Here is a 16,773-nt window from a genome sequence, read left to right as displayed (position 1 = left end):
TATATATATATATATATATACACTTATATACACTTATATATATGTGTATATATAAACTTATATATACACATATATATAAGTTTCCTATTGCTGTGTTACAAATTACTACAAATGTATTAGCTTAAAACAACATATATTTGTTATCTCAATTTCTGGGGGTAGGATTCTGGACACAACTTGATAGGGTCTTCAGTTCAGGTGTTCAGAGAGCTTCAATCAAATATTGGCCAGGGTCTAGATGAAGCTTGGGGTTCTTTTCTGAGTTAAAGGAGTTATTGGCAAGATTCAATTCCTTGTAGCTCAGGACTTAGGCTTCATTGCTGGCTGTCCACAGGGCCACACGCTCAGCAGCTAGAGGCCACTTACAATTTCTTGCCACGTGGCCCTTTTACAACAACATGGCAGGTTAATTCCTTAAGGCCAGCAGGTGACTCTCTCACTGCAGTCTCCTAAGACAGGTCTTACATAGCATCATGTAATTGTAGGCATAACCTTCTGTTACCTTTGCCATATAATGTACTCCAATCAAGATAGTGACTGTCCTGCCACTGTTGTAATTTTACATTGGTTGGAAGCAAGTTACAAACCCTGCTCATACTTAGAGGGTGGGGAGAGTATTCAGTGGTGTGGCTTAGGGTCATCCTCAAATTGTGCCTACTACACATGGCTTGAGAGTTTTCTTTTACTTGGTATTTCTTTGTTTCTTAAAGTTTATTTTTATTTATTCTGACAAAGGGAGAGAGCAAACAAGGGAGGGGCAGAGAGAGAGAGGGTGAGATAGGATTCCAAGAAAGCTCCATGCTGTCAGCACAGAGCCTGATGCGAGGCTTGAACTCATGAACTGTGCGATTGTGACCTGAGCAGAAATCAAGAGTCGGATGCTTAACCAACTGAGCCACCCACATGCCCCCTTTTAGTTGGTATTTCTAACCTGGTAAGCATAATTGCTGTTATGTTATTATAAGCAATTTCTATTTATAGGATATATTGAGTCTAGAAGCAACTTACAGTCTAATTTATATATGACAACATACTGAATTTCAGAATATACACATATTCACACATACATAGATACAAATATTTATGTATGTTCTTTTAATTTCACATCCTACTATAGAATTGAAATCAGCCACAGTTCAATATATACATTGATACCTTGCCACCAAATGTCTTTATAGTGTAGATATGTTACAACCCAGTGATTTCTTTAGGAGGGAGTTTATATTACCTTACTCTCACCTACAGTATGAATCAGAAAAGATTTAGAACATCAAAGGATGTGGTGACTCCTTTTGAAATGCCGTTCGCTTTGTTCTAAACCCTCTGAGAGACAGCCAATCCTTATTAAAATCAAACCTTCAAGATAACGTGAAACTATCATTCTCTCTGGGCCGTATTATAAAATTTGCTTCAAAATAGATCTGAAACTTTTAATGGGTATAAATGTTCTTGCACATGGTATGGCGGATTGAGTATGGATAAGATGCACTGTGCTTTCTGGGAAACATGCCAAGCAGTGGCTTAAGGGGACCACTATAAGGACTTTTCCTGCTTGGCTCCCTGACAAATGGCGTGTCTGCTTAATCAAGACTAGCTGCAATATGGTTGCTGCCCTTTAACAAAACTATAATAGAAGACAAAAGACAGAAGAGATAGGTAGTGGACGTGATTAGAGGGATAATGAAGCTTGTAGATGGGGTGAGATGGCAAATGAGAACATCTCATCCAGAAAGGCTATGAGGAAGTTGGGAGTTCAATCCTGTTTCATGAAAGTGATCACAGTAAAGATTTTCCAAGCCTTTCTTTCTGAATAGGTACTTAGAAATACAAGTTAAAATGCCCATCTTTGAATTTGGACAGCCTGGACAGGAAAACTGTCTTACCAGCTTTCACCAAGTTGGTTAACCTTATTAAGTCACTATTACTTTCCCATTGAAGTGGATGGAAATGACACGCCTTACAGAGAGAGTTGGGCATAGTACTTGGCCCCCAAAAACACAACAAAACGAGGAAATAAGCAGAAAAAACTTGTGGCTACAGAGATGACAAAACCCTTGCAGGTTTCTTCAAGAAGTTCACAATCTAATGGTGGGGAAGGGGTTGTTACTCAGGCAAAAGAATAATTACAGAGCAACCTGCTAACTCCCATAATAGTGGGGAGAAATTGTAATCTTCGAGAGAGAGCAAAGATAATCAAACAGGCATTGCCTTGCCCTCTCTCTTACCCTGGGCCTAAAGGAAGCATTTTTTTTAATCCATTCCATTTGTGTCTCCTTCTCCAATTCTGTACCAAAAATTCTTAGAATCCATTTTCCTTTAACCTTTCCACCAAAGAAAAATGCCAAAAGGGAAGCAAAGGTGAAGAGAATTTGCAGCTGGGATGTTTATGAGCTAATGAAGGTCAGACTGAGTCCCTGGAGAGGAGACAACAAAATTGGGACTGCAAATGACATCTGGTACAAATGGTCAGTCTTTTTTTTTTTTTTTCCCAGAACCAGTTTTCCAGATAATAAAAAGATGATGACGTTGAGTAAGAAGTTAAATAATGGGAACTATGAGTATGATCCATTGTCCCCTTGCACTCATTCATGAATATTTAAAATATTGAGTTCTTAGCCAGATTAGAGTCTTTATAGTTTTTATGGTCTCCAGGGACAAATGTGGGGGTAAAATTCCTACCTTTGCTTCGCTTCCCCATTTCTCTCCTTCACCATCGGCAATGGTTTCTAGGATTGCAAATCAATAATGAGGAAGGGACAAACCTATCACAATCTCGATTGCTTTTGTCTCTGTAGCTCTGCACAGAGCATAGAATATGTGGCAATATTTTCAAATCGGTTGGTGTGAGAACATATGAATTGCAACAAAAACTTCTATGTAGGGTGGGGTTTATCCACATAAATTAGAATGTAAATGTTTGTGGGGGTTTTTTCTGTTAATAATACTTTTAAATTGCATTTCTCTTTCTTGCCTTGCCAGCTTTTAGAGACACCAAAAGCCTATATTTTTTGCAAATATTAAGTTGGGACAGGCTTGCAACTTGGCCTTTTTTCAACCTTTGGCCAGTCAGATCAGCTGATTAATACAGGAAATTGATGTTTCAAACACTCCTATAAAAAGAGTCAAGAAAAGGGAAAATCTGGGACAGACATTAAAAATGAACAACCAAACACAAAGTCCAAAAAGTTGTGCAAGCCCTACATTAGGTAAAATTATATCGTAATTATTTCTGGTCTACTCTTTTCTAAAAACATGAGAACTCACAAATACCCATTGAGGCTAACAAGAAGTACTCTACTGCAATGGGAGAGGTCCCATTCAATGCCTTATTAAAAAAAAAAAAAAAGTAGTGTTTATTTTTTGAGAGAGAGAGAGAGAGAGAGAGAGAGAATGAATGAGCATGGGAGGGGCAGAGAGAGAGAGAGAGACACAGAATCCGAAGCAGTCTCCAGGCTCTGAGCTGTCAGCACAGAGCCCAATTCAGGCTCAAACTCACAAACCTCGAGATCATGACCTGAGCTGAAGTCAGATGCTTAACCGACTGAGCCACCCAGGCACCCCTTCAATGCCTTATTATTTGTTTATTTTTTTCTTTTTTACCAAAAGTATTTACCATTTTGTATTTTCCAAACATCTGTGTCTTATGTATTTCACCCACTCCCAAGTCTACACACACACATATATGGATATTTTATCTTATTTTTTTAGGTCCTTTACATTTTTCTGTAGTAGTGTATGATCCAGACAATAAGACAAGAATTATTTATTGCCTCTAATTTTCAAAAAAAAAAAAAAAAAAAGAAAAACTCCTGGATGTATCCTCTGTCATGATCTCTTTTAGAAATACCAGATACTTTAAAAATATTTAAGCACTAGGAATTGTTTATTGCTGATTACAAAATAATTCATATGAATCAATTTGAGAGCCCTTTTTTCAAAAACTGCTGTTGTCTTCATTATCAAACATTAGCAAAATGTGAAGCAAAACCAGACAGAAATAAGGTTAAAATTTGAAATTTAAAATCTGAGAGTGGATTTCTATCTGAAAATTCATACTGTGGACCCCTTGTGATTTTGAATTCGGTAAAATTATTATAACTATCATTTTGAACTAATACAAACTGTAGATGTAATTATAAGGAGATTTCATTTTTTTTCTCCCATTTAAAATTTATTCATTGGGTCTAGTTTTTTCTTCTGCACTTAGATGAAAACTATCTGGAAATGTTTATGTAATGTAAGACACCATGGAAAGTAATTGACATATCCAAGTTATATAATATTCAAAACTTTGAACTTATTTCAATACTAAGATTCCTGCCTTCCCCAACATAGTCCCGATTTCAAGTAGGAAGCCTGATGTCGCAGACTGGGGAATGGACATTGCTGGTTTCTTCTCTGTATTGTCACAGAACCTTCTATTCTTTCTCTTCTCCCATCTGCCTACCTCTAATCCTGACTTTTATTTGTTGTATCATGGTTAGGGAAAGGAGTTAGGTGTTGGGCATAATAGCTTTTACTTGCCTGGTGCTGTCTTGACTTGATATCAAAATCTTTGGATTTGCCAGACATTTGAAATTGACTTTCTTAGGGTAGCTTTCTTCTACATGTGTTCTTTGGTGACCGACCCCTTCTCTTTGACTTTTCCCACATTTGCTTTGGTGAGAGTGAGACTCTCTTCCCTGACATATCACTTACTCCATCAGCTCCTAGACATCCAGAAATAGTTTCAGATTCCCTCTGGTAAGTTGTTTACCTCATCAAGCAACCCTTTTGCACAGGATCCAAAATATCTTTAAGGCTGTCTCATCAACTCCCTCATATGTGTGATCAACATTTGGTCTCTTGCTTTTGAGATTTTTTCAGATGGGATTTAGATACCACTCTCCTATGTCTACTCTACTGTGCCATCACAGCCTTATATTCTTAGTCTTGAGGTGAAGGATAGAAATCCTTGGAATTCTTTTTGGAATTGGTCTTGGAATTGGTAATAGTAAGTCATAACCCACTGAAAGTTCCTCAGAAAATTCTCTAATACTCCTAATGCCCCTAAGTAAGCTGAGGGTTAGGCCGTAGAGACTACCTACCACTTTCCTTAGGAGTAGAACTCACAGTATAGGTCTCCAAAGAAATCCTCTTCATGAGCCTTCTCTGGTTCAGTGATGTCTTTGTGAGAGATTATTAACAAGAGATTATTAGCTGTGCAAATATATGACAACCACCACGGTAAATTTGTGCCCTCTTTGAAATGTATCATCTTCTATGTCTTGGTTCCTTAGCTAAAACCACCATTTCAATATTCTCTCATTTGTGTAACAATGCAGAGAGGTATCGTTTAGGTATAGTTTATAGTTGATTTTATGAAGACGTGAGAACGGTTCTTAGTGTTTTTGATTTAATAATTATCTGAGTGACTTATCATGTACCAAACATTATTCTAGGCATAAGAAATAAGATAGTGAATAAGCTATATAATGCCCCTCTATGCATGAATCTTATAGTCTTCTGAAAGCAAGAATATAGTTTTAAAAAGAGGAAAGTAAATAATGTAATTTCAGAGAAAGGAGATGAGAAACAGTATGCAGGTGATTAAGGGGTCCTTTTAGGGAAGTTTCTGAAGGAAAATCTGTGAGAAGCTGACATTTGTACAGGAGTTACTTAAATTAATTCAGAATAATTGAATCCATATCATGGAAGAAAAATATACATAATATACATATGCACATCTGGAGAACTATGAATAATAGGCATTGGAAAGTTTCATATGCATTTCTGGATCTTCCTCCATTAGGACTTGGGAAGAAACCCTCTTCTCTTCTAGGGAAGATTATTTCCTGATCAGGTTCTCCATCTTTCTCTTTACTGGGTCCCACACATCTGGCTTGCATTGGGATGTTTGTGACCTTGTATCAGGGCTCTTATTACATTTGTAGACTATTCTTAGTCTCTGCTAATGAGATCGCTCAGAGTTCGCTTTGAGTATCACATCTTAATCACTTGATTTCTGCAGACGTTTCCTTTCTCCAAATAAACTCCTCAAAATGCCTGCTGCTCTGCACTCATTAACCTGGGAATGGCTTCTCTAATTCCAATTTGAAAATTCTCCCCGACATCCGAGACGCCTATCCTGGTCAGGATTCTCCAAGCAGTCACAATGGGAGGAGGATTTTAGACTCTTGAGTGTGAAAAAAAAAAAAAAAAATCAATGACCAAATTTCCATCTGCAAGGGAAGTTTCCCTCTATGGAGACACGGGGACTTCACTCTTTTGCGGTGCAGTGCAGCATAGTTAATATCCACCCAACTCCACTATCTGCCCCATTCCCACTTAATCATTTTGTGCTCAGTACGGTTTAGGTGACTCAACGATAACAAAATAGTTAAGGAGTAAATGAATGAGTAAAGAGACGAATATTCATCAACTAGGAAGTTTTTCTCTCTTACAATCTTTTTCTACTTGTCATGTTTATTTATTTATTTTGAGACACAAAGCATGGAATAGGCGAGGGGCAGGCAGGGAGGGAGAAAGAGAATCCCAAGCATACCGCACTGACATGATGCGGGGCTCCATATCACAAACCCTGAGATCATGACCTGAGCCAAAATCAAGAGCTGGATGCTTAACCAACTGAGCCACCTAGGTCCCCCTCTTTTTCTACTCTTAACCCACAGTGGATTTGATACAGCCTTCATGACAAAGACAGTAGCTCTCATTTAAACAAACCCAAAGTAAGAACAGAACTACACGTCAGTGTAAACATCAACAACGTTTTTCCACTTGCTGATGAATGTTAGGTTGGTGACCTGTATTTCTACACAATTACCACTTGGGGTTACATTGGACTATATTAAAGATCTTTCAGATGCATGGATGGTCTAACCAGAGAGGAGCAGCCCCATGTTCACCCTTGCCAAATATTCACACGCCTGGGAATGTACAGGCATGCCCCATTATTGTGCTCTGCTTTGTCGCATTTCACAGATACTGATTTGATGGTATGTGTTTTTTGCTTGTTTTTGTTTTTATTTGTTTGTTTGTCTTTTTACAAATTGAAGGTTTGTGGCAACCCTGCGTCAGGAAAGTCTGTTGTTGCCATTTTTCCAACCACATTTGCTAAGTTCATGTCCCTGTCACATTTTGTAATTCTCACACTATTTCAAATGTTTTTGTTGTTATATTTGTTACGGTGATCTTTAATCGGTGATTCCAACTCTCCGAAAGCTCAAATATGGTTAGTTTTTATTTTTTTTAAGGAAAACCGTATTTTCAGTCAAGGTACGTACATTTTTTTAGACATAATGCTATTGCATACTAAATAGACTAAGTATAGTATAAACAGAACTGGTATATGCACTGGGAAACCCAAATTTTCATTTGATGTGTTTTATTGCATTAGTCACTTCACTGTGGTGTTCTCCAAGGAAGGCCTGTATCTTCTTGCTATGCTTTAAGCTTGCTCTAATAAGACTATTTCTAAATACTGTTGGTTTTAGAATACCAAATCCTAAAATTGAGTATGCATTTAAGGGACAAAAGAACAATTATATACCATAAATGATACATTGAAAATATAGTTGCAGATAAATGTCATTTTGAAATCAAAACTGAAAGTTGAAGTCATTCTGAAAACTTGAGCCTATTTAAAAATAAGCTTATTATGGCCCTTAGAAGAAGAAATACTACGCAGGCACTCTGGAATGTCTTGTGGGAACGGCTCATGGGGAATGAGGTCAGGGAAAAAGGAGAAAGATCTCATGTTGCTTTATTTTTCCCCTAGAACCCAACAGTATATTATTAGGCTGCCAGCCACAATCCCATAAAATGGCTTGCTCAAGATGAAAATTTGGCCTTTATTAAGGGATTTCACTTATGAACTTTAGCCCACTGCTATCTCTTATCTCTACCTTTAGCATGCTACTCAGGACACTTTAAGGCTCTGTTCTCTATCAGAACTTCAATCTCATGAAGGAGATACGTTATACTTGACTTGAAATTATTTAAGGAGATAAATTATACTTGACTTGAAATCCTAATTTCTTCAGAAAACATAACTAGCAGAATAAGTATTGTTTTTATTAAGCCAGTCGCTTTGTTTATTCATAAGGAGTCCCTGAAGTAGAAAGACAATACAGAAGCTATAGTTCTCTAGGGGTTTAAGTACAGACCATATGTAGGCTCCTGACATGGTAATCGTTGTATAATTAGGCTCTGAAACTTTGTTAGATCTGTTCCCGGAGAGTTTTCAGTTCCCTTGACCTGAAGAGAATGGGTAAATCTCTCACATTCCAGGGAATAATCTGAATGGTGTAGCATTTTCAGGGTATAACCAAATCACTCACCTTCTGCTTGGATGCCCCAGGGAACTGTATTGGAATGAGAAAGAATTGCAAAAGCCTTGTTTTAAAATGAGATCGGTTACTGGAAGGGCAGACTCTTGAAGTAAAGTTAGACAAAGCACACCCAGCCATAGGAACTGGGACAAGAGCTAGACTTGTCCCAGAGAGGATAATATTTTCAAAGGTCTAAGAATAGCTAGGGAAGTAGAGGTGATCCCTTCACACAAATACTCTTCTTACAGGGCATATGGAACATGGCAGTGGTGAGTTCAAGAGCAGATGATATTTGGACAATTGTACTGGGTCGGTGGCATGAGGTAGTTGTTTTGGTTTCTTTAACCACCATCCCCATATGTTATTCCTAAGCAGATATTCTTGATGCCGCCTCCAGAAATAATCTTTAATTTTCTAATTCTCTCTATTCTTACTGCTGCCACTGAGTATCAAGCCACTCTCACATGCACTACTGATCTGCTGTCGACCCCTTCAATCACTTCTCATGTATAGCCAGAGTGATAGCTTAAAAGTCTAAACCAGACTGTATTATTTTCCAATGTGAGACTCTGCAAGAGCTGGTCATTGCATACAGAATACGAAGAAATTGTTTTCCCTGGCTCAGCAGGGCTAACTCTCTGTAGTGGATTGAATGGTGGCTTCCTAAAAGATATGTCCACATCCAAACTCCCAGAACCTATAGATGTGACCTTATTTGGAAAATTATATTTCCATATGTAATTAAATTGAGGGCCTTGAGGTGAGATCATCCTGGGTTATCCACTTGGGCCCTAAATGCAGTGGCAAATGTTCTTATGGAAGACAACCCATAGGAAAGACATATGGAAAAGAGAAGAAGGCCATCGGAGGCAGAGATCAGAGTTATGTGTCCACAAAACAAAGAAAATCTGGAGCCACTGGAGCTGGAAACAGCAAGAAAGAATTCTCCCCTAAAGTCTTTGGAGAGTCCTGCTTGCATCTCAGTTTTAGGCCTCTGACCTCCATAAGTGGGAAAGAGTCAATTTCTGTTGTTTTAAGCCATCAGGGTGCAATACTTGTTGTGGAGACCAAAGGAAACAAACACACTCTCCATCCACATCTCCTACTCTTATGCTTGCCTACTTTATTCCTACTAGAGTAGCCTCTTTCTCCCCCTTGCTATTCTTTAAGTATAACATGCTTCTTGTGTTTGTCTGTTTGGCCTGCTGCAACAAAACCCCACAGACCAGGTAGCTTATAAGGAACAGAAATGTATTTCTCATAGTTCTGGAGGAATGAAATCAGATATAGGGAGTCACCATGGCCCTCTTCCAGGTTGCAGACTCTCATGTCTTCATGTGGAAGAAGGAGCAACAGAGATTTCTGAAGTCTCTTTTTTTAAAGGTACCAATTCCATTCAGGAGCACTTCATCCTAATGACTTAAGTACTTCCCAAAGGCCCACCCCCTAATACCATCTCATTCAGCATTGGAATTTAACATATGAATTCAAGGCGGGGGACACAAACATTTAGCCCTTAGCACTCCCTCAAACTTGGAGCCTCTATATTAGCTGCCTTCTCTACCTGCAGTGGTTTCTTCTAGATCTTTCTATTATTTAAGTTAAGTGTTTGTTTTCTTTTAAGTTTATTTATTTATTTTGAGAGAGAGAGAGAACAGGGGAGGGGCAGAAAGAGACAGAGAGAGAGAGAGAGAGAGAGAGAGAATCCAAAGCAGGCTCTGCACCACTAGCACAGACTCCCATGCGGGGCTCAAACTCACCAACCATGAGATCATTACCTGAGCCAAAACTAGGAATCAAACACTTAATCTACTGAGCCACCCAGGCACCATAACTGTTTCTTTTGCAGAGGGATATTACTAGACCAAATCAATGTAATATTTCCCTTCAGTAATTCCCTATCTTGTCACTCTTTTATTTTCATTTCAATACTTATCTCTACCTGATCTTTTCTGGTTTGTTATCTGTCTAACCCCTAAGGGGGGATGCTCTGTGAAGTGAGAGTTTCTCACTGTCTGACTCATTTCAGAATTCGGAGTCTAGAGTAGTCCCAGATATTCAGTAAGCATTTAATTAATGTTGAATGAGATATATAACAGAAGGCTATCAATTCTGATGAGGATTAAGGTGATATGCTGGATATCTAGCACTTTAAGAAACAAGCCAGGTCCTTGGTCATTGAGGTCCTGGGATCTGGGTTATGTTATACTACCAAAGACTTAGACTTACAGAAGAGGACAGGAATCTCATAAGAGATCACAGATACATATGGAGGCATGGTCTTGGGGCTCAATTGGTACAATTTCCCAAAGTGGTGTATAGAGTATAAGCTATTAGAGCGTAAGATCAGAGCTAAATCTGGAACAACAATGTCATGAGGTGGAGTGTGAGAATAAAGCTACAGAAGATGGCCAGGATTTGTTCTGCCTGTAGCTGGAGTCCATTGCCCACTATTAACTGGAAAGTGGGACTCACAACATTGGGAAAAGTCAGGCACGGGCAATAGGAGACAAAGACCATGACTCTCAATCGCTCTGGTGAAAAGAAAACTTGGCTTTCTAATAATCTAGATGCAATTTTTAGGGAACTAGATCTAGGGGACTAGATCCTTCCAAACAGGGCCAGCTTCAAATTAGGCTTAAGTCTGAATGCAATAATTTAAAATGATCCCATATGATCTCAATGGTACTACAGCATTGTAACCTAAAAGAGGCCATATACAAAGGTAGGCTGACACTGAGTACCCACGTTATCTAGGTATGAGGGTGGGGAGGGAAGAATATCCCTGGTGATGCCATTATTTAGCCTTTTTTCTACCTTACCAGCTGTTTAAGAAGCTTAATGAGGACATCCTAATCCAACTCACAAGTTAAGGAATGCACATCATCGGAGGATAAAGAATGTCATCTGAGAATAAAGTAAACCAAGAAGGACTACTGTGTAATCAGGAGGTCTTGGAAGCTATTCTGTTAGAATCACCATCTTAGTGAATTTTCCACAGGTGGGAAAGTAATCTAGTGCAGTATCCTTGGAGGGTCTTTGTGATTTCTCATAACATTAGCTTAATGACAGCAGCCAGAGACCCGTGAAATCCTATTTGGAGGCATGCAGCCATTTTAGAGTTCTCAGAGATAAGGTCTGTTGACATATCCCCTCACCGGGTAAAGCTTGTCCTGTAGAAGTTACTTTAGCATTTTTCATTGCCTCTGACTTTCCCAGAGGTTCTCTGTTGTTATTGTTAGCTGTATATTTTGAAAACAAAAAAACAATCAGGTTGAAAAAAAGGCCTCCTGTATGTTTGTGTCTGTGGGAGTAAATGTGGAATAAAATATATATAATGCATGGTGGTTGATATTTTGTGTCATTTATCTTCACTTGTGATGAGGAATGGAATAAGTCACTCATGACTGTGCCAGTCCTGATCCATTCTTCATCTGTACACTCATGAAGATGAATGCCACATTTACACAGACCACAGTAGCATGTGTCCTTTCAGACCATAGATTTAGATCGGTTAGAGCAGGAGGTTGACTTGGTGCTGTTATTTGAAAATCAAGGACACTTTTGTTGTATCCTCCCCTATTCCCACACATCCTGATCTCCAGTGTTAAACTAGGATACCACTAGCAGCGAAAGAGATATTTAAGTGGCATATAAAATATTTATATATTATTTATATTTATAAAATGTTTGTATAATATATAAAGTATATTTTATATTTTATATGCATATCTCTACTTCAGATACTCACTTCCCTTTACTTTAAAATTTTTATTTTTTGTGTATTCCCAACACAGTGTTCTACAGTAGCAGTTGATTAATAGGATGTCTTGGTTCTCACATGGTGATAAGTGGTACAATCAAGAAAATACTATGAAAAAATGATATGTATGTGGTTAATTCTCTCTTTGGGCAAGTCAGATGACAAAGGAGCAAGTCAGAATAGAACTATTGAGAATTAATAATATTTGAGCAGCTTTATTAAGAAAAACCAGCATGGACACCTCAGTTTTCCATGATGTATGAATGGCTGTCCTATTGGATTTTAAGGCTATGGCAGAGCAAGTGTCCTGTCTGCTCTATGCTTGCGGACCCTGCTATAGGTAATTAATAGAAAATGAACCTTTTATAACTCAGTACTGAGTGTCCTTATTCTGGTTTTGTTTGTAATTACTGTTCCACAGATTGACTATCTGAAGTTAGGAGACTTTGCATTGAAATAAAATTATTGGCTCTTTTTCCCTTGATTGGTACATGAAAGTTTATATAAACAGAAGTAAACTGAAAGGATGTCCATGAATTCCAGAAATTTGATTGACAAATTGTACATTTCCAAAATCACTGTCCCTCTTTGGAAACTTAGCTTGAACCATAAGAAATTGCTGATACCAATAGTTTTTGATTTAGAATATGGAAAGTTTATGATTTTACATACTGATGAATGTTATAATTCTATAATTTTATATACTGATGGATTGTGTGATTCAGATTCAGCGTGTATGTTCAGTTGGTTCTTTCTGTATATAACCAAGTAAGCTATTTAATTCACTTATCCAAGAAACATTTATTAAGCATATACTGTATGGCAGTTACTGGGCTATACATGCACATAAAATGGAATATAGTGCCAATCTCAACAGAGCATGTTGTCTAAAGATGCAGAAAGACACATGATAGGCAAGTACATCATGGATGGCTAACACAGTAGTTGATAATTGCTCAATAAATGTTCTTTTTATTATTGCCATATTGTGCAATGTGTTTTTAAAAAAAAGCACAAAAAAGTAGGTTCCTACAAATTTAGAGAACCTTGTAATGATTAATGGCTTAAGTACCTCTTTCCCTTCCTTAGCTTGTTCACGTTGAAAGACTATATATTAGGCAGAGCACTAGCTTAGATCTCTAAACACTTAACTTCTTGTGTAACAGTTATCATATATTAGTCTTGTCCCCTTGAAACTTGATCACATTACTTAACTTCCTTATACACTTTAACATTCTCATCTGCAAAATGGAAAAGTATAACCTATTTCTGCCCACCTCCCATAATTATGAGGGTCAGACAGGATAATATATATGAGGAAATTATCTAATCTGTAATGTATAATATAAGGGGTCCGATAGGACCCCTCCATGTGTGAGATAAAACTGAAGAAGCACACAAAGAGAAGCAGAGACACCAGATATTGGACCAGGCTATAGGAATCACTGAATTATACAGATAGAAAATGGACTAGGATGTAGCAGTGGAAGTGAAGAAAAGTGACAAGATTCTTAATATACAGGATTTCCAATGTGTAGGCAATAGAGTGTCAAGGTGATAGGGTGTAGAGGTAACAGGATGCAGTAATGAGTATGAAGTGAAACAATGGAGATTTAGGGGGACTTTGGTCTGAGCTGCTCAGAGGATGATCCCCGGAATGGTGCTTGGCATATCTACCAGTAGGAGCTTAAAATTTTTTGTTGAATGAATGCATGAACGACTGGAGTTGCTATTAGAAAATTATTGGGAATGAATGTCGAGTTGGAATCAAGAGTGTTATTTTAGACAGATTGATTTTTGATGCCTCCATTGGAGGTCTCAAGTTAGCAGTTATATGTATAAGTCTGTACTACAGGCTGGAGGTATATGTTTGTCGATAGCATTTAAAGCCACCATGGGATCACTTGGAGAATGAGTATAGACAAAGAATAGGTCCACTAACTGAGTTCTGGTGCACTCCAGGGTTTCATAGGCCAAGAGATAAGGCACAACTAGTGATGGAGGCAGAGCAGATTAACCAATGAGGTAGAAGGAGAATTGAGAGTGTGGTTTCCCAGCAGCCAAGTGCAGACAATGTTTCAGAAAAGACAGGGTGGTCACTATGTCAAATACTGCTAATTCTTGTCTAATATGAGAACTGAGAATTGGCTACTTATTTAACAATTAACATGAGTTTTCTCCTCCCACCTTTTCTTTGCCCCCCTACACACACTGATTGTTACCCACCTCCTTGCTTTCACATTTTCATAAACCCCTGACCTGTTAACTTGTCACTCACATTTCATGATGTGTCCTATCTGAAGTTCTTGCAACCATGAGACTTGGGGAAAGTTTCTATACAATTGAGTTACATGTCTTTTAAAACCAATAACAGAAAATCCACAGATCATCTCTGAAATAAAATTTCATTATAGTCAGTTGTACTTATGTAATAAGAATAATATTCACTAGCGGTATGTTGCTTTGAAGTTTGAGAAGCACATTTACTTGCGTTATCTGTTCCAAACAAAACCATCTCAACACAGTAAAGTGCCCCACTTTGAAGCTTACACCATCAGACTATGCCACCTGCTAACACCTCCTTGTAGGAGTCCCCAGCAGACCCACACTTCACTCCTCCTCATTCCTTGAAGATTTTAACACCTGCCTCCCTGCTGTTCTTTCCAATCCTACTCTTGATAGAATCTTGGTGATTTCAATATCCATGTCAGTCCCTTGATCTTGATTACTAATTGTGTGGGCTTTTCCCATCTGTACTTGCCCAGGGTTTCCGCTTTGTATAGTTCACACCAACTGTGTCTAAGCTTTGGCTGTAAAGACCTGTGTTTGTGGGAATTAAAGATTCTTGAGTTTTCTTGACGATGCTTTGCAAAATGCCAGCTCTACCTTTTCACATTTCTTTGCTCCAAGTCCTGTGTGGCCCTCAATCTCAGATTCTAATTTGCAATCTGCCATTGCTGTAGGAATGTTGGGAGCGGATGGGCAGGAGGAGGAGATGTTAATATCTCTCTTGTTTTCGGGGTGTGGAAAAAGAAACAACTGGAGTTGACAGCTGATGTCTCTATCAAAGTCTTAACATCCCATTCGACTTTAGTAATTCAGTGTGTTCTGTTTTACTATTTCCTGTCCATCCTCAAAGTGTATTCTCTCATTTTATCTTAAGGGGCAGTTTTGATAAAGACTGGATCTGAGAGAACATGTGACTTGTTGAAGGGCGTGCATTGGATGAGTCAGAACCAAGTGGAGACAGCAGGTCTTCTGACTCCAAACAGCATTTTTTCATGGGCCTTAAAAAATGCATTGTTCAAAATGGCCAGTGGTTAAAATAGCTGCCTTGGCCCTCTGCCCAGGAGAATGTTAAAATACAGTGGCAATTCAATAAATATTGTCACCAGTGTCATCTGTGGCGATGGTGGTGGCAGCAGATCCAGAAATGTGCTGAATTGTTCTAATGGATGCTTTCTTATTTTTTTATTTTTTTAGATTGGCAAACACGTTGCCTGTTTACAGCATAGAGACCACAATGGAGAGCTAGGTGGGTGATGATTCATGCTAAATCTTCCCCACAATATGCTGAACACTACAACAGCAGCTAATGTGAAGCGGCTCATTATACACTGTCGAATCCAATAACAGCAACGACTGGCTTTGCTAGCACGAGCAACTTGTGGGAAGCCCAGTTACTGCAAACCACTACTGGATTTCAAAAAACAGGCTGCAGCATAGTAGAAAAGACATATTCACTGAGTCATATTTGCAAATTTCTTGTATGTTTCTCTTTGCCAGCTTAGAAACAGCCTTCATGTTCCCAGCCTGACACCAGAGATGACTCTCCTTGGGATCCACTTCTCTTGTGAGTGCCTCCTCCTTTAGTTATGTTTTATGGACTAAAGATTTTATAAGGGTAGGGGTGGCTCATAGACAAATCTGGAAATGTGGTTCCCCTATAGAAATATTCCCAAAGCTCCCTCTCCACCCCATCTTCCACCAGCCAGTCATCCCGTACACACAAACACGTTTACCTTCTGCAGTACAGCATCCATAGGAAGCATTTCTATACACAGAGAAATCGTGAGGCAGCAGGCAGGAACACTGACTCCTTGCTGTATGACTTATGACAATGTGTCTTTTTGTCTCCATTTAATTGTAATCTTCTGGAAGGCAGAATCCGGGATTTATTGATCTGTTTAGTTTAATGCCTATGAGCCGTAGTGGTCCTTCCCTAAATATTTATCAGTAAAATTAATGCATTCCTTTCTAAAAAATCCATAATTAAGCTAGGGACTAGGATTTAATCTTCTTGTCTCCCTTGTCCCTAGCACAGTGCCTGATATACAGTAGTTAGAAACTACATGTCCATTTAGTGAGGGAACAAGGGTATGAGTGAGTTCATCAATCACCTGGTTCCCTGTGGCCAGATGAAAGGCTAAGCAAACCTTTTCCAACCATCAGGGACAGAGAAGTGATGGCTTCCAGTCTCATTCTTCTTTGGGCCGCCAGGAGTAATGCCCTGAAAGTGGTTGTTTATTTTGGAAGGCAAAAGCTAATCTGAAGCGATTTTCTTTATTTTTATATTCAAATATCTATAAAATAGAAAAACACCAGAGACCTATTCATTGCTCACAAATGATCTATGGGGTAATAATGTGCTTGCTTTTCCAGCTGGGCTGCACTTTGGTG

At 38.5% G+C, this 16,773-nt stretch overlaps 1 protein-coding gene across 3 annotated transcripts in view; it reads left to right on the top strand.

Annotated features, from left to right (window-relative positions):
• LRRC4C (leucine rich repeat containing 4C) overlaps window positions 1-16,773 on the top strand; it is a 164,619-nt gene that overhangs the window by 125,201 nt on the left and 22,645 nt on the right. For 2 of the 3 annotated variants that reach the window (XM_042906413.1, XM_042906415.1), the window contains exons 2-3: window positions 15,577-15,628; window positions 15,880-15,946. The gene's annotated coding sequence lies outside the window, so the exon portion shown is untranslated. The remainder of the gene's footprint in view (window positions 1-15,576; window positions 15,629-15,879; window positions 15,947-16,773) is intronic. The other variant, XM_042906416.1, reaches the window with a different exon arrangement.

This window comes from Panthera leo, chromosome D1, assembly GCF_018350215.1.
Source record: "Panthera leo isolate Ple1 chromosome D1, P.leo_Ple1_pat1.1, whole genome shotgun sequence".
In the NCBI taxonomy this organism is placed as follows: Eukaryota; Metazoa; Chordata; class Mammalia; order Carnivora; family Felidae; genus Panthera; species Panthera leo.
This window is presented reverse-complemented; position numbering and strand designations above follow the sequence as displayed.